The sequence below is a fragment of the Neovison vison genome, chromosome 11, assembly GCF_020171115.1.
Source record: "Neovison vison isolate M4711 chromosome 11, ASM_NN_V1, whole genome shotgun sequence".
NCBI lineage: Eukaryota > Metazoa > Chordata > Mammalia > Carnivora > Mustelidae > Neogale > Neogale vison.
The window spans coordinates 139,714,714-139,737,035 of record NC_058101.1 but is presented as its reverse complement, the minus strand read 5'-3'; the positions used below and the strand labels follow the sequence as shown (position 1 = coordinate 139,737,035).

The 22,322-nt window shown below is 39.2% G+C and overlaps 2 protein-coding genes across 9 annotated transcripts in view; one reads left to right on the top strand and one right to left on the bottom strand.

Moving 5' to 3' along the window:
* Window positions 1-8,648, bottom strand: part of CLCN3 (chloride voltage-gated channel 3) — a 99,411-nt gene extending 90,763 nt beyond the window's left edge. The window contains exon 1 of one of the 3 annotated variants that reach the window (XM_044224838.1): window positions 8,141-8,648. The gene's annotated coding sequence lies outside the window, so the exon portion shown is untranslated. The remainder of the gene's footprint in view (window positions 1-8,140) is intronic. The other 2 variants (XM_044224834.1, XM_044224835.1) reach the window with 2 other exon arrangements.
* Window positions 8,649-18,993: 10,345 nt separating this feature from the next.
* NEK1 (NIMA related kinase 1) overlaps window positions 18,994-22,322 on the top strand; it is a 218,471-nt gene continuing 215,142 nt past the window's right edge. For 4 of the 6 annotated variants that reach the window (XM_044224832.1, XM_044224827.1, XM_044224828.1 and 1 more), the window contains exons 1-2: window positions 18,996-19,141; window positions 19,450-19,575. The gene's annotated coding sequence lies outside the window, so the exon portion shown is untranslated. Of the gene's footprint in view, window positions 19,142-19,449; window positions 19,576-22,322 lie in introns of all 6 variants that reach the window. The other 2 variants (XM_044224829.1, XM_044224833.1) reach the window with 2 other exon arrangements.

Here is a 22,322-nt window from a genome sequence, read left to right as displayed (position 1 = left end):
CAAATAAATAAAATCTTAAAAAAATATTGAAAATACTACAAAATCATCTTTTCCTCTTTAATTGCCAAAAAATTTATTTGAAATCATTTCAAAGCATAATAGACACAGAGTAGCCTGCAAATGTATTCTTGCAGTTCTAAAGATTAGAAATAACCTATGAAAATCTCCAGGGATAAAGCCTGGTCTACTGCAGTAAATTCCTAAATGATCACAACATACAATGATCCTGACCCCCTCTAATCTGATCTCCATATTGCAGCCAGCATTGTCTTTTCTAAAAGCAAGTCTGATGAGTAATCTCTCCCCACTCCACGGATTAAAGTCCTAATCACTTCTCACCAACCTTATCAAACTCTTAAACACAGCAGGCAAGACCCTATGCAGCCTGGCCTCTGCCTAGTTCTATAGCTTCATTTTGAAGTGTGTACTTCTTGCAGTACTCTGGACTCACCGATCTTCGTCTCAGTCCTACCAGGCTGTTTCCTGTCTTACAGCTCTCTTAACTTGGAATAAACCCTCTCCTTGCCATCCAACCAACCTTCCTATGCATTCTTCAGATCTCATATGAACTGTATCTTTATTTAACAAACTCTTAAACAGAGTTCACTATATGTATGACACCATCCTAAACATGACACAAATTTACTCAGTTTATAGCTGGATTAAATACAATCACAATCCTAAAGCTTAGGTACTATTATTATACTCATTTAACAGATGAGGAAACTGATGCACAGAGTTTAAATAATTTACACAAAGTCACAGAACTAGTAAGGAAAGCCTCCCTGACCTACTTACTACCTGGGCAAATTTTCCCTGAGTAGGTCAAATTTTCATTGTTAGTTCTTAGATCTCTCCTTTGTATCACTTACTACAGTTGTAATATATTATACTTATTTATGTGACTATTTAATTAGCGTCTTCCCAACTACAATATATATCATAAGGTCTGGCAAGGTGTCAATTTTTGTTCAGCATTGTATATTTGATGGTCATTAGCACAGCACCTGGCATATATTAGGTGTTCCATGTTATTTTATCAAACTTTTTGAAGTAATTGTGATTTCACATGCAGTTGTAATAAATCATACAAGGATATCCTGCGTACCCTTTACTCAATTTCCACCACTGGAAAAACTACAGAACAATATCACAATCTAAATACCGACACTGATAGTACACTCAAGATACAGAGCATGTCCATCACCACAGCATCCCTCATGTCACCCTTTCATAGCCACACCTACTTTCTTCCAACCCTACCACCACCTCTCCTTAACCCCTGGCAACCCATAATCTATTTTCTGTTCCTAGAATTTTGCCATTTCAAGTATGTCATATAAATGTAGCCATACAGTATGTAACTTTTGGGGATTAGCTATTTGCACTCACCATAATTCTCTCGAGATTCACCTATGTTGTTATATATGTAGCAACCGTTCTTCCCTTTTTATTTCTGAGTAATATTCCACAGTATGGCTATACCATAGTTTAACCATTCACCCACTGAAGAGTATCTGGCTCTTTTCTGGGTTTTGGGTATTACAAATCAAGCTGCTATAAATATCCATGCACAGGTTTTTGTGTGAACTTAACTCTTCATTTCTCTGAGACAAAAGTCAGAGTGTGCAAAAACTGGGTCATATGGTAACTGCATGTTTAGTTTTTTTAAGGAACTGTTTAGTTTTTTAAGGAACTACCAGTTTTACATTCCCACCAACAATAAATATATGGGTGATCTGGATTCTTCACATCCTTGCCAGCACTTCCCACTGCCACCATTTCTTTTAAAGATTTTATTAGAGAGACAGAGAGCACATTGTGACAGGGAGCATGAGGTGGGAATGGGGGAGACAAATGGTGAGGGAGAAGCAGACTCCCCACTCAGCAAGGACACCGACTCCCGGGCACAATTCATGACATAAGCCAAAGGCAAATGCTTAACAACTCAGCCACCCAGGCGCCCCATCACCACTTTTTATTTTAGCCATTCTGATAGGTGTGTAGTGATAGTCACTGTAGTTTTAGTTTGCATTTCCCTAATGGCTAATCACGTTGAACATCTTTTTATGTGCTTATTTGCTCTCTGTCTAATCTCTTCAGTGAATTGATTATTCATACATTTTGCCCATTTTCTAATTGGATAGCTTTTTTTACTGTTAAGTTTTATACTTTAGAATATATATTCTAGATGCTAGTCCTTTGTCAGATATGTTGTTCCAAATATTTTCTCCCACTGTGTAGCTTGACTTTATTTATTTTTTTTATTTTTATTTTTTACTAAGTAACCTCTACACCCAGCATAGGGCTCAAACTCACAACCCTGAGATCAAGAGTTGCATGCTCCACCGACTGAGCCAGCCAAGTGCCCTTGACTTTCTTCTTTTTGATAGGGTCTATCACAGAGCAAAAAGATTTAACTTTGATGAAGTTCAATTTGTCAATTTTTCCTTTATGGATTATACTTTTGGTGTTATCTAGAATACCTAGGGGCGCCTGGGTGGCTCAGTGGGTTAAGCCTCTGCCTTCGACTCAGGTCATGATCTCAGGGTCCTGGGATCAAGCCCTGCATCAGGCTCTCTACTCAGCAGGGAGGCTGCTTCCCCCTCCCCCTCTGCCTGCCTGCCTACTTGTGATCTCTCTGTCCGTCAAATAAAAAATAATAATAAAAACACCTTAAAAAATCTACCTCCCAAAGATTTTCTTCTCAATTTTTTACAGTTTTATATTTTATTTGTAAGCCCATGATCCATTTGGCATGAGTTTTTATATATGGTGTTAAGGCATAGGTTGAAGTCCTTTCTTTTAAATTTGGATATCCAATTGTTCCAACAGCATTTGCTGAAAAAAGTTCTTTCTCGGGGCACCTGGGTGGCTCAGTGGGTAAAGCCTCTGCCTTCGGCTCAGGTCATGATCCCAGGGTCCTGGGATCGAGCCCCGCATCGGGCTCTTTGGCCAGCAGGGAACCCGCTTCCCCCTTTCTCTGCCTGCCTCTCTGCCTACTTGTGATCTCTGTCAAATAAATAAATAAAATCTTTTTTTATTTTTTATTTTTTTTTTTAAATAAAATCTTTTTTTAAAAAAAAGTTCTCTCACTGATTATTTTTTGCCTTTGTCAAAAATTAGTTGGGCATATTTGTGTATGTCTATTTCACAGTTTTATGTTCTGTTCCACTGATCTATGTGTCTATACCTACAACAATACCACAGACTCAATTACTCTAGCTCTGAAATAAGCCTAGAAACTGGACAGATTAATTTGTCACACTTTATTCTTATTTTTCAGAATTGCTTTAGCTGTTCTAGTTTGCCTTTCCATATAAATTTTATAATCTTATCTATATCTACAAAATCTTGCTGGAGCAGTTAAAATTTATACGATTAATAAATAAAAATTGGTAACAAACAAATAGCGCATCTCTACTTGGATGCTATATGTAAACTCTAACTCAACAAAACTGAAGCTGAATAAATATTTGCCCCAAACTTGCTTGTCCTCCTACACTCCCTCTCTCAGCTTGTAGGATCATCATCTCCCTCACAGCCAAAATTAGCTGTCAGATTATTAATTTATCCAAAAACCATTTACTCAGTACCTATCACGTACCAGGCACAAAACCAGGTACTGGGGTAATGAGTAAAATTTGGTCCCTATTCCCAAAGCAGTGAAGGTAAAAGATATATAAATAACTACAGTATGGTATGACAAATATCAAAGGAGAGAAATATACAAGGTATGTGGACAACACTAAAAAGGCATAAGTATGCTACCTGGAAAAGTCTATGAACATTTAATAAAGGAATGTTTAAGCTATGTATTGAAGGATTAGGATGAGTGAACTGGGCTAACTATAAGGTGAAAAGTCATTACAGACGGGGAAAAAAAGTACATGCGAAAACACAGCAGCATAGTAACAAAACCTGCTTGGGTGGCTTAAATAAGAGGTAAGTAACAAGAGAGTAGCTGGAGAGGCGGACACAGGCCAGATCAGAAAGGGAAGAGCTCATACATTGTGCAAAGGAACTTATTTACTCATTTATACACATGAGAAACCATTAAGAGTTTTTAAGACAAACCACATGACCAACTGAATTTTAGCAAGCCATCAGTAGCCCCAGTATAGAAGACAGAAGAGCAAGACACTGAAAGGGAAGTCAGGTGACTCTAATTCCAGTAGAACCTTGAACAATCCTAAACATGAGATACTGAAGGCATAAATAACGTAAGACATCACAATATGGAGTCAAAAGAATTCTGAGAAATATTTAAGAGGACAAGGTTAACTAATAAATTGTGAGGAACAGTGAAGAAAAAACCCAAGATATCTGCTAGGTTTCTGACTTGACTGATTCAAAACAGCTGGAAGAAACAAATTTTAGTCTCCTACATCTTATGGGACTCAAGACAGGAGTGTTCTTCCCAACTATAGGATTACACATTTTGACTTCAGTTCTGTTGGGCCAGACTACAATGAAGGGAATAGTTACCTTCATTCAGTTCAAAAATCTAGAACCCAAATTCCAAACACTAAGTAGAACCCCACCAGAACTGGAGGGTGGAAGCAGAAATAGGAAGACTCTGTAAATCTGTGGCTAAGGGACTCACACAGCCTGAAGTAGGTACACCAATTTTCCATAGCTCCCAAAAAGGTTTTGCCTCTCTAGTAAGGGAGACTAGGTAGGGCTAAGGACCAAGGCTAAGTTTCTAAGCCGTTATCAGTCAGCTCTCTGGCTGACTGGTAAGCTAAACAGAAGAAAAGGCACAATCTCAGTGAAAAAAGGAAAGAAAATCCCAAATATTAGTAACTAGAGAGACAGACAACAGTTTCACAAGCAATGATGGCAGAGAAATAAAACGCTGACTGATCTAACCACTTGTGTGTAAGGAGCCTTTTCATGTTAATACTTTAAGCATCTCCTATACATATTCTAAATATTGCTAAGTACTGGTCAACAATCAAAATGAAGCAATGTTCTCCTGACAGAGCCAGCCAGGTGCACCTAAACACAATTTTTATTGATTAGTGGCATCATGATTGCATAGGTCCTACAGCTTTCAGTCAAGTTCAACATAAACTGCATTACATACAGTCCTCAAAAGGGATGCTGTAATACTTTCCCAGAAGGTAATGTATAGCCATACAATTAAAAGCAATACAAGAGAGATGTCACAGAAAATAGCAGTAGTGTTATAGGAGCTCGAAAAGAAATAGCTCTCATCCCAGTGTGACTGGTGGTGAGAAGCATTCTTTGGAGTCACTTGACTCAAGGTCACACTTGAGTTTGACCTTAAAAGATAAGTGGGATTTTATGGGGCAGACATGGAGAAGTTAACGGAAGCAAAACTACTGGCATGAATCAAGCTATGGAGCCAAGAAGCCAACAAAATTATCTGAAGATGAGTATGTGCACAGAATACAAGTCCAGTAAAAGATTTCACAGTCAAGTAAGTTTGGTTAACAGAGCAGACCCCATTCTAGAACTGTAATGGCTAACAGCAAGGAAAGGCTCTTGAGAAAATCTGTGGTAAACACTAACTGCGCGACCAAAATTTATGAAAAGTTTCTCAAATTTACTTTACCAAAGAATGACCCCTCTACTCCATACAACATCACAAAACTTAGGTCAGAACATTGCAGTAGTAATAAAGTATTTATTCTGATACAAATTGTCACCACATACAAGATATAACAATAATGAAACTGATTTCTCCCAAAAGCAGTAATAACTTGATATTTTGTCTCTACTATTAAGTTAGCTCCATGTCAAAATTGTTGTGCTTATGTTTTTCTTCAAAAAAAGTATTAAATGAATAACCCTCTAAAAGAAGCAGATGTTTTCTCTAAAGAAAGTTTCCTAGATTCGTAAGAAATTTTGGAGCCATTCAAAAGTTAAAAATACTAGATAACTTTAGAAGTAAAAACAAAAAGAAAAACAGAAAAAAATTTTAAAAATATAAGCTTAGACTATAAAAAAAATGAAAGGCAAACAATAATCCAACAAAAAGATGATGTGGAAGACTTACTCTTTGAAAACTAAGTAATTTTCATAATTGTACAAGACAAACTGTTCAACCACTTCTCAAAAGGGCAAAGAATATATTTATTTAACTGGTTCCAGTCAAAGACGCAGACCAAATCTCTGTATTTAGCAATGCAAATGAGCAGTTTCCCCACATGGGTTGATCCTACAATTTATACTTAAGTGAAGAAAATTTCATCCTTAAAAATCAACACAAATCATAGCCACAATGTCTATATACAAATATGAGTGTGAGTATGAGAAAACACACAAAAAAAGTTTATTAGAATAGAATGAAGGTTTCAAAAATTTTCCAGTTTCTGTAATTTTTAATTATTTTTATAATTGAAAAATAAATGAACTGACGGTACCCTATCTCTCATCCTAACTTTTCCTCTAACATTTTAACTAGTCTTACATGAAATACACTGCAGCTATTGAGAGCAAGAGCTCTGAAATGATACTACCGGTTGTGACACTTACTAAGAACTTGGGCAAGTTAATTAAATCCTCTGTGCCTCAGTTTCCACATCTGTACAACAGGAAAACAAAATACCAGTTTCTTGGGGTTGGTGTGATAATTGAGATAATCCACAAAAAAACACAAATGATCCAAAACCACAGAAATCACGTAATAAATATTAACATTTATATGTGTTACATCACTGCTGATAAGTTTCACTAAAAACTCCGATGAAAGTTCTACAAAGCAGTGAGAGTGGCCAAATGCCACAGGATACTGCTTTGATATCTGACCCACCACAGAGATCAAATCTGGCTCCCTGAGTGGTCTGAAAATTATTACCAACATGTTACAGAACAGGAAATGGAAAGCCTACCACCAATACAACCTGGAAAATAGTTGATTTATTAACATAAAACCATAATCTCAGCAAATCTTTTCCACTGAACTGTATATACCCATTACCAAGTTGGATTTTTACATTCTTAATGAACTATGTATGATTGGAAACACATGCTTAAGACACAATTTCCAAAATATAAGTACTATATAGTTATATTGACCTCTTAAAATCATTTGACACATTTTCCAAGCAAAGAATCAATCTTTGAAGAGTGTGGGAGGTAGGGTGTGGGAGGGTGATGGCATGGATTCTGCAAATAGTGGCTGTTCCTATCAACCAGAGGTCATAAAAGCATACTCAATTTGAGAAAGTATCTGTAAGACACACACCTGGTTTTTAAGCCACACTATGTAGCAACAATCACCAGCACCTTTTAAGATGAAAATCAACAATATATACATTAGCACTCTTACAGGTACTCTTGAGCTACACAGATAGTATTTTCTAGTGACTCACAAAGGCACATAAAATTGACTGACATCAGTTAAACTATTTCCATACCGACCTCGTCAAGAAGAGAATCTTGTAAATTAAATTAAACTGTTCAGAGATGAAATGCAAAGCATTTCTGGAAAGTTTCAACAATCAATGACACAAGCCACAATGATGCTGCATTAACTTAATTGCACGGATCAAAAAAGTTTATATAGTGAACTTCTGAATTACCAAAAAGAAAAAAAAAAAAAAAAAAGGAAAGAAAATGGTTGATTCAATTCTTATAAATAAAGGGTTTTTTTCCCTCCAAAAGAAAAAGAAATTTCAGAAATCTTATACATATGTATAATAAGTAATTAACTTCCTGTGTTCCACTTTTAAATACTATACAAATAAAGCCTATTATATGGGGAAATTATTTGAGATTCTAAGGTAGTTTCTAATCGAAGTTTAAGATCAAAACACAAATGTTACACATATACACAAATTATGTCTTGATATAACATAAATTTAGACTACAGATAGAAAAACAGTATTATATTTGGGCAATTTTAGCAAAGGTAAAACCCACTCTCTGAGTTCAATATTTATCTTCTCCTGGGACCTACTTGCACTCTATTAAAAGGTCCTCCAACAGTTCCTAAAGGAAGTAGGCGAAATCTTAAAAGAATGTCCGAGGGTATATACCTAATCCGTGTAGGTTTGACATCATGTAGGTATCTGTTATAAGACAATCAAGACGAGAGCCCTGGCATCAGCTGACCCAAAATTTGTGAACATAACAGCTAACGAATCTTCACTCATACAATGCAACTCACCTTGCAGCTCAGAGGCATAGCAAAATCGGTGGCTGTTTTTTGCGCTGCCTTTGGATTCTGCATCTGTTTCAAAGCTAAAAACCTAGCTACCCTGGGAGCTCCACCTGAAGAAAGCTCGACACAACAAAAACTACTGCAATATAAAAGATACCTTGGGTTTTCTACTGAAGAGGTTACAGAAATTTTGCCAGGTGGGACCTTTTTTGTCCTCCTTCAAACACTGGAGAATCATTAAGTTAAATCCGCTTGCTTTGGAGGGCCCTAAAGTCAACTGCTTCCACCCAAAATTAAAAATAAAAATCTCCAACCTCACTTCCCTCTTAAAGGACTAAAACTGAATCCACGCTCCAACTCGGAAATGAAGTAAAAGGCCTTTCAACCCACCACACCCTCTTCCCTCCTAACGCAGGCCAAATCCCGGCCGCGGGCGGACTGGGACTGTGAAAAAGGGGCTGTGGGTTCCGGACCAGACCAGCCCCGAGCCACGGAAGGTGAAGAGAAACAGCAGCACCGGGGAGCCCGACAGGTGCGTCTACGCGTGACGTCACCACGTTGACGTGAACGGCCGCTCAGCGTCTGGCCGCCGAACACCTCCCCCACCCGCCGCGGTTGAAGCCGCATCCGCGCCTATTGGGCAATGTGGAAACGGTGGGCGGGCCGGTGCCCCCGGCAGGAGGAGGGACCAAGCGAGCTGGCCATCCCTGACCGACCGCGCTGGGGTTGAAACCTTTCCCTGGCGATTAGCTCACGTCACACTCACGCTGGTCTCCTTGCCCCTCTGGTGACTTCGCGAAAGGACACGAGACGGCCGCCTTGGGGGGAACATTGTCGGAAGGCCGCAGGCACGCGCGGTCCCTAGCGTCTTCGGGTGGTCCGATTCCACGCCCGCAGGAGCCTCGGAGCAGCGTGTGAAGTCCCGGCAAGCGTCGGCCCCGAAAGCGGAAGGCTGAAGCGGCCGTCCGCGAGCTCTACTTCGAAACAGATCGGGAGAAATGGCCTTCAGCACCAGATGATGTCTGTGCTTGCAATCGCGAGCAAGGAATGCAGCGGGGCGCCCCGCGCCTCATATGTCTTTGCGGGTTCTGTGCCAAAGTTACATACAGAGAAAACTGATAACCCAGTTTTAGCTATTACGCAGTTTGAAGCATAATGCTTGGAAATTAAGGGTTTGGGAGAAAACATGGAATTTGAGGATTCCACACGGCCGAACTGAATTTATTTACTTTCAGCAAACGTTTACTAAATTAACGTGTGCCAGCCCCAATTCGGTAAACCCGGCCCCCGTGCTCAGGGGGTTTATATTCCGGTGCAATAATGAATAACTGTTCAAGAAAAGGAGCACTCTTGGGGCGCCTGGGTGGCTCAGTGGGTTAAAGAAAAGGAGCACTCTTCTTGAAAGAGTAATGTGGGAAGAAATCTTTACGGAGGAGTTGACATCTGAACTGGAATTTGAAAAAAGTTGACGCGCGGGTAGGGGGGCGGCGGGGAGGGGCAAACAGTATAGAAACCTCTGGCAAGGAAGGAAGAAATCAAAAGTTAGTTATGTGTTATCCTTGCTTCAATATAATATGCAAAATGTACTCTGGGGATAATGAATTGAGGTGATGATGCGGAAATCAGCAGTTAGGCTAAAGAGTTCTTGTTTTATACATGGTAACTGGGGATGGTTGAAAAGTTTTCGTTTGTAAGTAGTTTTTCCCCGCAAAGTTGTTATGAAAATATCCACGGGGCACCTCTGTGGCTCAGTCCATTTTCTGGCTTCTGCTCAGGTATGATCTAGGGGTCCTGGGATCCAGCCTCCCTTGAGCCCCATGTAGGGCTCTCTGCTCAGTGGGGAGTTGGCCTCTCCCTCTCTATGCTCTCTTGTCCTCTTTCAAGTCAATAAATAAAATCTTTTGTTGTTTTTTTTTTAAGATTTTGAGAGAGACAACGGGAGAGAGAACACAAACAGTGGGAGAGGGAGAAGAAGGCTTCCCATGGAGCGGGGTTGGATCCCAGGACCCTGGGACCATGACCTGAGCTGAAGGCAGACGCTTAATGACTGAGGCACCCATATGCCCCAATAAAATAATTTTTAAAAAAGAAAAAAATATCCAAACGACCAGAAAACTTCAAAGAATAGTACATTGCATACCCATACGCGATGTTATTTTCATTTCTCTAAGGTATATGATAAATGCTGAAAATTTATGTGATGCTTAAATTCAAGTTAAAATAGCTGAATATGACATATCATGGGCATGACAGGGTCAGTCATATTTTAAAAATTCTGCTATATTTGTTTTCTCTATATTGTGATTTTTTTCCCCCTGAAGCGCGAGGAAAGTAGGAAGCAGACATTACACTTTACCCTTAGGTACTTCAACATGCATCTCCTAAGAATAACAACTTCCCCAGCACAAGAACAATAACATTATCACAACTAGGAAAATTAGCAATAATTCCCTGATACCTAGTACCAGTCCATACTTAAATTTTGACAGTTGTTAAACAAATCCTTACAGCTTTTTTTTTTTTTTTTTTTTTTTTTTTTTTTTGCAGACCAGTGTTCAATCAGATTTCAAGCATGGCATTTTGTGTATTTTTTTTTAAGATTTTATTTCTTTATTTGACAGAGATCACAAGTAGGCAGAGAGCAGGCAGAGAGAGAGGAAGGGAAGCAGGCTCCTTGCTGAGCAGAGAGTCTGATGCAGGGCTTGATCCTAGGACCCTGGGATCAGGACCTGAGCCTAAGGCAGAGGCTTGAACCCACTGAGCCACCCAGGCACCCCTTGTGTATGTTTCTTAACTCTCTTTTAATCTTCAAAGTTCCTCCCCCAATTTTTCATGATACTGATGTTTTAAAGAGACCAACGACATTGTTTGATAGAATATTGCACATTAAATAGTTTTTTTTTTTAATAAAGAGTAAGTCATGGCTATTGTAGGCTGACTGTGTCCCCTCAAATATCCTCCCCCACTATAAATATGACTTCATTTGGAAATATGTTCTTTACAGATGTGATCAAAGTAAGGTCATTAGGGTGAGCTAATTCAGTATAATTAGTGGCCCTATAAGAAGAGGAGAGACAAAGACAGAAAGATGGCTATGTGAAGATGGGAGCAGAGAGTGAAGTTAGGCTGTCAAAAGTTAAAGAAAAATCGGGGCTACCAGAAGCTGGAAGAAACAAGGAAGCATTCTTCCCTGGAAACCTTAAAGAGAGTGTAACCTTATTGACACCTTAATTTTCAGACTTCTAGACTCCAGCACTGAGAAAATAAATTTCTGTTGTTTTAAGCTCCTCAGTTTGTGTTACTTCGTTACAGCAGCTAATTGTATTATAATTGTATTTGTATTAGGAAGCTAACACAATAACTTTAAACATTTTGAAACAATACAGAAAATTCAAATTGAAAGTTGATGCCCTGCAAAACCTGAACAACCATGGGGGCACCTGGGTGGCTCAGTGGGTTAAGCCTCTGCCTTCGGCTCAGGTCATGATCTCAGGGTCCTGGGATCGAGCCCCGCATTGGGCTCTCTGCTCAGCAGGGAGCCTGCTTCCCCTTCACTCTTTCCCTGCCTCTCTGCCTACTTGTGATCTCTCTCTGTGTCAAATAAATAAATAAATAAATAATCTTAAAAAAAAAACAAACCCTGACCAACCTTAGTTTCACTATCCACAAAAAAATATTATGAAGTATGTTTGGGGTAGTTTCCTAGCAACTTTCTAGGCATTTACAAAGATACATATAAAAATGTGGAGGAAACTTGATTCACCAGAAGCCCTGTTGAGAGATTCCTGCCTTAGCTTGGCCAGATATTTTGATAATTGTTTAGGGTAGAAGACCCTAGATGTGTATCAGCTGGTTCCCAGAATTCAGGGAAGCACATGAAGCTACTTGGCATGAAATAAGAGGATTTTGTTCAACTTTTGAGAGGGGAAAGGGAAGAAAAAGAGCCAGGTTGCCCCAGAGAAGGACTGGAGTAAATTGTTGGAGAAGAGGGATGCTTGGGTGGCTCAGTTAAGTACCTGCCTTTAGCTCAGGTCATCATCCTAGGGTCCTGGGATTAAGTCCCACATCAAGCTCCCTCTGCCTGCTGCTCCCTCTGCTTGTGCTCTCTCTCTCTGACAAATAAATAAATAAAATCTTCAAAAAAATTGTTGGAAAAGAGTTTGCCATCAAGTGTTTTACAGGGGGATGTGCAAAACTGTGTACTTTGCTTCCCTACCAAATTTTTATTAAACTGTGTATTACAAGTGCTTTTGACTATGTGCACTTCTTGGGCCCTCCAGTATAAGAGTAATGAATATCTGACTTACATATATAGCTTGGATCTTCAAGACACACAGAACTCAATAAACATTATCAACATTCTAGATTCTTCAACTCCTTTTTGTTAGCTGCACATAACAGAAAATGGGTGTATTTAGGGTCCTGGGGCAATTTATTTGTGGTTGCAGGACTGTGGTCCCTGCTTTCTTACTAGTTATTGACCAGGATTGCTTTTAGCTCCTAGAGACCATCCTCGATTCCTAACTCCATGGCCCTCTTTCCACATGGCAGCTTATCCATCTTCAAAGCCAGCAGGAGAATTTCTCTTGAATCTCTCTTCTTTCTAGGGGGTCACCTAATTAGGCCAAGCACACTCATCATAATCTAATTTTTTATTAATTTGAAGTCAATTGACTAATAAACTTATAATGAAAGTGAAATCCCTATATTCACGGTCAAGCCCACACTGTGGAGAGGCAATTACACCAGGTGTGTACATCAGAGCATGAGAAGCTTGAGGCCATCTCAGAATTCTGCCTACCACAATCTACTCTCAAGGCCCTGAAGATTTACAGGTAAAAAACGTTCACCTTTTTCCAAGATTCCGATTGGTCTCATCCCAATACAGCATTAGCTTGAAGTACAAAACCTCATCTTAATCTAAATATCATCAGCTCGGGCGCCTGGGTGGCTCAGTGGGTTAAGCCGCTGCCTTCGACTCAGGTCATGATCTCAGGGTCCTAGGATCGAGTCCCGCGTCGGGCTCTCTGCTCAGCAGGGAGCCTGCTTCCTCCTCTCTCTCTCTGCCTGCCTCTCTGCCTACTTGTGATCTCTCTCTGTCAAATAAATAAATAAAATCTTTAAAAAAAAAATAAAATAAATATCATCAGCTCAAACTCCAAAATCTCTTCCAAATCAGATGAAGATGAGGCTCCTGGTTGTAATCTATTAATTCTCATTGGCAGACCTGTAAAACTAAAGAGCCAAGTTATCTCGTTCCAACATTCCCAAAATACAATGGTGGAACTGGTAGAGGATAACAGTTGCAAGCATTCCAATTAAAAAAGAATAAAGGAAGATAGGAGTCACTGTTCTCAAATGCACAGCCACCTATCAAAAGTGATGAAAGATTGCTCCTTTCTTCCCTGATACAATAGCTGGTTTGGGTTTTGTTTTGTTTTGTTTTTGTTTTGGGAAAAGGAAGTCCCCTTTGTATTACCCTCACCTGAAACGGTTTTATACCTTAAAAGGCTTAAGCACTAGCTTTATTAGTTCATTTATCCATTTCTACCTGCTGACAATATCACAGACTAAAATCACTGTATTCACTTCCTGATTCAGTGCTGGCACCAACCCATAAATCATGTTTCTCTCAATGTAACTTTGTACCAAAACCCCCTTTGCTCTTCCCTGTCACTAGGTCTTGTATAAGTTTATAGCTAGGAGTTCACACGTATTTCCATAAGTGTGAATCTCAGGCTATGCCACTTACATAGGCAAAACACTCCCAAAATTCTCATTATCTAGTCCTGGAACAATGAGGTCTTGTCACCCAACACACACAGTAATCAGCGGGCCTCTCAAATGACCTTTGTAGGATCAAGAAATTTAGCTTCTTGCAATTAAAATAAACTGTACTCTATTATAATGAATATTCCAAAAATTGCTAATCAGGTTTACATGGAAAACCCAGAGATTAAAAATTCTTCTAAGGACATATCTTAGGACCTGCCAAAATTAGGGATTCTCCCCCTTGTTGACAGCAAAGTCTACACTGGTATTTTTTGAGTGCAGAGTTAAAAATTATAGGATATTGGGCAAAAGAGGTACACTGTTTAAAAGTTCATTATAACACACAGTCCCAGAAATATCCAAATATTATACGTGCTTGGTGTCGTGTGGTGAATCACATTAATACAATGATATCTCCCCAATATACTACCAGATAAGCAATCCCAGAGGTCACAGAAAGGCTAACATACCATGAGAAGCAAGGGGGTAAAGAAAATTAACATACTTAAGATAGGGTACAAGTGGAGAAAAAGACCTATGATTTGAAACATGTGGTTATGCAGTGCTCATATGTCCTGTCTCTTTTTGGCATATTAACCTTCCTGTTGATGGTGAGGTAATTAGGATGAGAGTTGGTGTTTGAGCAAAAGTTCAGAGATGGAAGATGCCTAAGCCAATGACACTCTGGCTCTACCAGAGATGCAGGGATAAGAGTGCCTCGGCACATCCGTAGCTTGCCAATTAACCTGGTGAGAAGGTTTTGCACTTTTGGAGCAGGTCATGTGGGACATAGTGTGAGTGTCACCACTGGAGGGCAGAATTAAGACCCATAAATGTTGAGTGTCTCATGTAACATTGAATGTATCATGAAAATATAGTGCTCAATGAACATTAGATGCTCTCATATGCTTAGTGCTTCATTAATATTGGGCACCTCTTGGTCTTTCCTAGCCTTTTCTACCTATGTTCACAAGTATATGCCCTGCTGACTTTATCTATCCACCATATGTCACAGATTAGTAACTTTATCTCTGCTTAACTCGTGAGTTTTGCTCATCCTATTTCTTTTTTTCCAGGGTGGAATCGAATATTCTCAAACAGTACAGTTCTGGGCTAGAGTTGGTCTTGTGCTCATGGTGATGATGGGGGCACTCACAATATAGTCAAACTTCGTATGACTCTTTCATTACTTTTAACAAGGTAACATTCATTGAACCATGGTAATGTCCAAGCACAATATTATTTTACTTGGAACACCACTGAACACATTTTACAAGGGATTTACAGACATTAGATGTCTTCTTCTCCCACTGCAAATATGTAGCCTAATTTGGGGAAGGAGCACAGAGATTCTGGAGATAGTAAATAAGAGTCACAAGCTACTAATCATAGCTACTTTCTATGATCCTTTTATTAATAAGTCCTAAATCCTTTCATGGTAGTGTTTTAGTTCCTACATTGGGGATTATCCTAAGGATCTCTTGGAAGCAGGCAAGAATGAGTCAACTTGCATATTTTGTTCTCTGTAATATTGTTTATTCTGTGCACTACCTTATTTCTTTACAGGATTGTGTTTATTTTGAAATCCATGATTTCTAACATACAACCATCTTGCCAGCAGTTCTCAACCTTCATTTTGCTTCAAAATCACCCAGGGAGCTTCAAAAAATACTCTTGCTTGGGCTTCACTCTCAGAAAGTGTTTTAATTATTCCAAGTTTAGGCCTAAACATGCAAATTCCTAATTGTTCCCAGTTAATAAGCAGCATTCAGTCAGAACCAGTACTTTAGACACGGGGCAATCTATCTAAACAATGTGCTACATGATAGTTTGGTGATACAACAATAGATTCCATCGGGGGAAGAACCTTCTCTATAATTCCTTTGGTATTTTTGTTAGAAGAATCTGGTGGTGATAAATCTCCTCTTCAACAGACTTGGGTGTTTTACGTGGTAAGGACTATAACCAATGCCCTTGAACATTTTCTTTTTTTATTTTAAAGATTTTTTTTTTTTTATTTGACAGAGAGAGATTACAAGTAGGCAGAGAGGCAGGCAGAGAGAGAGGAGGAAGCAGGCTCCCTGCCGAGCAGAGAGCCCGATGCGGGAAGCCCGATGCGGGACTCGATCCCAGGACCCTGAGATCATGACCTGAACAGAAAGCAGCGGCTTAACCCACTGAGCCACCCAGGCGCCCGAACATTTTCTTTATTTGTCCCAATGTGAATACTTTAGCTTGATCTCATTCCTTCTCCGCAAGTGTTATAGAAGGGATTCTGTTTGATTGGGGTTCTTACCAGATCCTTTACTTTAGGGAAGGTGGTTAAGAAGGAGCTTCCTCGGGCTGAGGTAACTCTCAATAAGGTGTTTTTACAGATCCAGCTGTGGGCTTCTCCTACACAATAAAAAGAATTTACCAGTCAGCCAGATCTACGTTGCTCCTGGAGACTTAAGAGAATAGGAGTTTGCATTAATATGCTATTGCAACAAATTCCCACAAATTTCGTAGCTTGAATTGACACACATTTATTATCTTAGAGTTCTGTAGATTAGAAGTTCAACTCAAATCTTACTGGGTAAAATAAAGGTGTCAGCCTCCTTCTAGAGGTTCTAGGGGAGAATCCATTTCTGTGTCTTTTGCAGCTTCTACAAGCTACCTCCTCAATCTTCAAAGCCAGCAACAGTGGAGTTGAGTCCTTCTCATATTCTATCATTCTGAACTTTTTCAAACATAGTCACATTTCCTCCTGATTCTCTCTTGCCTTCCTCTTTCATTTTTAAGGACTCTTGTGATAACATTGGGTCCACCTAGATAATCGAGGCTCGTCTCCCTCTTTTAAGGCCAGCTGATTAGTAACTTTAATTCCATTTCCTCACTTCCCATGTAACCTAATATATTCACAGATTCCAGGGAGCGGGGGCGGGGACATAATTGGGTGGCTATTATTCTGCCTACTATACATTGCTTAATTTATCTTTTGACCACAGATCTTAGTATGCATTTAAAAAGTCCTCAGTAGGGTAAGGTGGGTGGGAGGATTTGATAAAGGTGTCAAAAGCTATAAACTTTCAGTTATAAGATAATTAAGTACTGGAAATGTAATGTACAACATGACTAAATAGTTAAGACTGTTGTATAGTATATTTGAAAGTTGTTATGGCAAAAAATTCTAGAGGTTCTTATTATAAGAGAAAAACAATTTTTCTCTTTCTTCTTTATATGAGATCGAGGATATTAACTAAACTTATTGTGATAACCATTTCATAATGTATGTAAGTTAAATCATTAAACTGTACATCTTAAACTTATAGAGTGCTATATGTCAATGAGATCTTAATAAAATTGGAAAAAGAAATTAGCCCAAACAAAAATTAGTAAGCCCTCAATATATAAGAAATATTTGGAGGCATAGCAAAATAAGTTATGTGAATAACATCAGGTTCGTGCACGGTATATTACAGTTTCTTTTGATTAGAACTGAGCTGAATTATTAATAACAAAAACTCTATCAATACTCAAATTAGTTTTCCTCCCTTCCTACTAAGCAGCCAACAAAATCTTTAAGCCTTCAAGGAAGGGAAAAAAAGAATAACTCACAGTGGTAAGAATTTATCTATTCCAACCAGGTCTAGAACAGCTTGTTCACTAGTCTTGCTGCTACTGTGGCAGATACAGACAAACAAATGGTGGAGATTACCAGAGATTGGAGGTTGTATTGGCCATTCCCTTCTGCCAACAATTCTACCACTCTGGGAGTGTCATGTTGTATGTTACAGAATTGGCAAAACAAGTCAAAAGGATATGCATATTGCTAGCATACCTTCTACAAAGACTGTTGCAGTTTATAGTCCCACCAACAGTCTATGACAGGAGCCTGAAAAATGATCTAAGGAGGTATCTGACCAGCAATTCTTCATGAAAGCAGCTAAAGAGAATTGCCTTGGATTGGCAATTGGCAACATTCCTATGTTGCTTTGCAGTGCAAGGTATGTGGGTAGAGCTAGAGTTATTGTGCATTGTGACACCAAAATTCCTACTAACTGGGGGTTGGAGGGGTCACAGGAGGTTAGCCTAGAAATGGGAAAATGAGGAAAACAAGTCTTTTGCATGGGTGAAGATTGAAGAGGAGAAAAACCAAAACAGATTTTTCTCCAATTTGCCAGGTTAGATGACTTGCAGTGCCATCTTCTGGCAAAGAAGCCAAAAACTTTCAATTTCCATGCTAGTAATAAAGTACTTTCTTTTATTTTCCTTTTTTCCCCTTTTCTTTTTTCTTTCTTTCTTTTTTTTTCTTTTTAAGGGTTTCTTATAAAAGCATGGCTAAACCGAAAACTGGAAAAACTCAGAGAGGTCTTGGGTGTTGGTGTGTTGGAGAGAGGATGAGAGAGAAGGAAGCAGATTTTGTTGAAGCAATGATCTGAATCTTTGACCTCGGAGGTTTCTGGCAAAATCTGTGGACACTCCAGCAGGCTGCATACATCACATATACAGCAGGTATAACCTGGAGCGTAACTTATGTAGTAGACAAGCCATCATCCTCCTTCAGCTTCAAATTTGGATTCTCCTGTATCTCAGGGGTACTCTAGGTAAGGCAGTTTAGTCCTGGGGTTATTCAGGACAACAGACCTAATCCCTTATACAGGAAAATCTGTTCCTATCTTTTAAAGTCCTGCCATGAGATTAGACCATCTTTCAATATACTGGTAAGTAATTTATACACCCATTGGATGTAAATGTGTAGAAAATCACATTATAGTCTTTAAAAATTTTTTTCAATACTTAAAAATAGTTTCTTGCTTTAATCATCCAAAATGTACTAGAAAAAGGCTCGCTTTTTAAAGCAAAATTACTTTTTAAATGCGGAGACTTTCTCTGTGTATGTGGGACAAATTTATAAAATCCTTTATTCAAAACAGCTCTAACCCTCCTCATCTCTGCCTTAACTCCTTTCCTTCCTGTTCATTTTTTCCTTCTCTCGCATCATCTCCCACCTACTGTGCCTTGGCCCCGCCCCTCCGCGCCACTCCTTCCCGCCTCCCCCAATGCGTGCCGGCTTCCGCACGTGACGTCACACGTCGGCGCCAGTGACGCGCCGGCCGCTCCCCCTTCTTCTGCATTCGCTGTAGGGTTTTGGGGCGCTACGGTGCAGAGTCTTCAGCTCCGAGTCGTAAGCAGTTCTCCGCGTAGCCCCGAGTCCAGTACCGGCGTTGGGAGGCAGAAGGACGTGGCAGGCAGGTAGCCTCCCAGTCCCAAATGCTATCTCCCCACCCCCATCCCGCCGAGGTCACTAGTAACCACCTCTGTGAAGTTGCAGGGGCGGTAACCCGGGCACTCCCACTGCCACCGCCCGCTGTTTCCAAGGGGCTCAGAAACCAATTTGTTCGCCCGGAGTAGTGTGGGGCTGTCTCACTGGGCGTTGCCGCAGGCGGGAAGGAATCAAGCCTGAGGGGTCAGCGAAACTCTGGTATCTAGAGTGGGAGTCTCACTGCCCTCCTTAAACTGGCCTGTGAGGAGCTGCAGGTTAGACTTGGTTTCTCTTTCAGGATGTCATTTTCAAAATCCTTGATGGTGCTCCCGCCTCTTTAACTGCTGTAGGAAGGCTGCTACACACCTACACGGATGCGTGTTGATCCCCACCGTTATTCCGACTAACGCTCTGTGTCGTTGAGGTGAGTTAACTTGCGGGAAGCAATGATATGCAAAAGAGTAAAATCATATTGGAAATGAGGAGACCTTGCTTAGACTTGTTTATGTAGAGCTTGCAGGGATACTTTAGACAGAAAATAATACCTCCACCTCACCAAAATGTTAATTCTCTAAAGAACAATATGTATTACAAAGCAGTGCTTGGACGTTAATTAAAGGATATTAAATGATAAAGGAATTAAAATAACAGAAATCTTGGTATGCATAAGCAGTAATTTACTTTGCATTGATGTTGTCTCTTTAAGTTACATATACATCTTAATTAAAAATGAGTAGCAGTTAACTGGTTAGCTTATAATCTTATATTTCAGTTTATATTATTTGAAGCAATTTCCCTATGAAGACAGTAAAAGTTGTACTACTTTAAGAGTTCATCATAACTTTTTAATACAGGCCTAATTTTTATTCTCTAATGTAAGCTCCACCTCCGAGAAGCAGAAATATTTTTATTGCCATGGTAACATCAGAAGTATTTGAAGGATTAAAAGTAATATCCAATATATGCAAGTAATAGTTTTTTCTTATGATGCAGCAGTATTGTAGAGATGATGGAGGGGAGCCAAATACGGAGAGAAGTAGTCCTTTGTTTCTAGTTTAGATTTGTTTATTAGAGAATCCACAGATCTATTTCACTTAAGATTGCTCTTTGTTCTAGGTGAAAGGTAAGGAGCCTCTTCTTTGGGAAAACAGGTTTTTGCACAGTAGGAATCAGCATTAACAGTTTAGTGAGGTTTATGGAACTTGGCCACAGTTCTTTTGAGGTCATTTTAATACATTGGCATTGTATTCCAAGTACATTTTCTCTAATCTCTCCCTTCTAATCTAAATTGTGGTCATGACACCATTTCATGAATATAAATTATTTAGACATTGGTAATTTCCATTAGGGAAGCCGTTAATTGTTGTCTGTATAGGCTTACAGAGAAGAAAAACAAATGTTTTGAAGAAAGTCTAATAGGAATCCCATTTTTTTTTAAAAGATTTTATTTATTTATTTGACAGAGAGAAATCACAAGTAGATGGAGAGGCAGGCAGAGAGAGAGAGGGAAGCAGGCTCCCCGCTGAGCAGAGAGCCCGATGCGGGACTCGATCCCAGGACCCCGAGATCACGACCCGAGCCGAAGGCAGCGGCTTAACCCACTGAGCCACCCAGGCGCCCCAGGAATCCCATTTTTGCTTTCTGCTTTTTTGGATAATAAATAAGTCAAGGACTTGACTCACTGAGATGGTAAATTGTCCCCCTCCCACCGTCCAGACGTTACTTAATGTTTGGAAAACCATGTATATGGATTGTAGCTGCAGGCAGTACCATAGGGACTTCTTGAAATCTGTTGACGTTCCTCTACTAGTGTTTCCCTTCAGGAAAATTTGTTCATCAAAAAGCTAAAACAACTGAAGAAACTTAAAGTTCTAGATTGAAGGGCTACAGTTTTTGCTCATATTCTCTGGCATTTTTCATATTTGGTACAGAAATTTTATTATATCAAACATTGCTTATTGTAGCTTAAAATTTTTTTAGTTCAATGTAAGGAAAGTTGCCTAATTTGACTAGAGGCTAAGATAGTTTTGTGGAGCATAGTTGACATAGTTGAAAAGAAGTATGCCATATAGGAAAACTTTGAATGCCAGTGTTAGAAGTTTGAAAATGGGGAACTGTTGAAAGATTTTAACTGGAGAAATTGACTTAGCTAGCATTCTTCTTCTTTTTGTCAGCATTTATTATTTTTTAAATTTTACTGTTTTGAATAAATAATACATTCATACGGCTTAAAATTCAGAAGGCACAAAAGATTAAAAAAATCTTCCTCTTAATTACTCAGTTCTCTTCCCTGAAGGCAGCCAATAGTGTACCAGTTTATGGTTTATCCCTTCAGAGGTGTTACGTATACAAGCAATTAGGTGAGTCTGTATACATGTAGAGATTTTATATATTTGCATATACTCACATGTGTAAGTAAATAAGTGTAAGCATAAACCCATGTATATTTCTTTTTAAAGTGGTTTTTTAAAAAAAATTTTATTTATTTGACAGAGAAAGAAAGAGCACAAGTAGGCAGAGAGGCAGGCAGAGAGAGGAGTAAGCAGGCTCCCCACAGAGCAGAGAGCCTGACTCGGGACTTGATTCTAGGACCCTGAGACCACGACCTGAGCCGAAGGCAGAGGCTCAACCCACTGAGCCACCCAGGCGCCCCCATATATATTTCCTTTTAATACACAAATGATAGTATGCCATGTTTATAATGCTGGTACTTAGAAATTAATCCATATCAATATGAATGTTTCTTCCTTTTGATTTGCTTATGGATATTTACATTTTACCATTTCAGACAGTGCTGCAGAGGAAAACTTTGTAATGTATCATTTTCACGCATTTGGAAATATTTATAAGGTCGAGTCCTAAGAATGGAATTGCTGGATCATAGTGAACACTGATAATTTTGGTAGATATTATGGAATTTTATTTTCCCTGGTATTTGTATCAGTTTGTATTCTCATCATATTCTGCTTCCTTATATTCCATTCTAACATAGTATAGTAACAAACTTTCTGAATTTTGCCATTCTGATGGGTGAAAAATGCATCACTTGTACTTTTTTTTAATCAAGGTAAAATACACATAACAAAATTTATCCTGTACTTATAAAGTACAGGATCTCTTATAAAGAGAAATATAATTTCTCTTTATAAGAGATTGGATACTTTTGCAAAT